Below are 894 nucleotides of genomic sequence, written 5' to 3'. Positions count from 1 at the left end.
ACCAGTTCAAGCCAGTTGGGGTTCTGTCCCAATGGCTTTCCAGTTTGAGTAGTAGAGGCTTTGTCAGACCAGACTATCAGTTGTGTTTCAGATTTTCCAGTATTTGATATTCAGAATATGTTTTCCAGTTATTTCAGTTCAGATTTAATGTGATACAACGTTATTGCTTGATTATCCATCTTAAAGTAAGTGTTAGATGTAGTAGTAGGCTCAAAGATGTAGTAGTAGGCTCAAAGGGTTAGCTTAGGGTTATAGTAGCCTTAAGCATCGTGTGCCGTCTCGGGATGAGATTTTAGGGCGTTACACACGGGCTATATAGGTTCATCTCCCCCTGCTGAAAGGGTCTCTGTGTGTGTTAGCCATACGAGCTGAAGGTATCAAGGAAGACCAAGAAATACCTCAAACCCACATCAATCCTAGATACAAATATATCAATAGTGTGAACCATGCACACGGTCATTAAGATCAACCCTCACGCCGATAAACATGAGTTTCCAGTATAAGTCATTCGAGACTCACACCTTCACGGCTAGCTACACAATCCCTTTTAAGTCCAATTAAAACATTTAGCACATAACCCATTCATTAATTTAATGAGTTAATTATTAAGGCATCATCAAGTGGTATCATTATACCGAGTATAGCTTGCAAGAGAATGTCATTAAGCCAATACTTTGGGGAATCCTTGTACCCTAGATTCAATTATTAAAATCAACTTGGGGGATTCCTTGTACCCCATAAATTTTCAAAATCATTTCCATCCGCTTATCCATTCATGCAATGCATTAGTTTTAAGAAAAGTAGGCTAAGACAAATGATTAATCACATTCTAAAATCAATTATGCAAGTGGGTTGAGGTTCTTATCAATTTCAATACCAAAATCCAATTACTTT

This window comes from Capsicum annuum, chromosome 3, assembly GCF_002878395.1.
Source record: "Capsicum annuum cultivar UCD-10X-F1 chromosome 3, UCD10Xv1.1, whole genome shotgun sequence".
Taxonomy (NCBI): domain Eukaryota; kingdom Viridiplantae; phylum Streptophyta; class Magnoliopsida; order Solanales; family Solanaceae; genus Capsicum; species Capsicum annuum.
Note: the sequence above shows the minus strand (reverse complement) of the source record.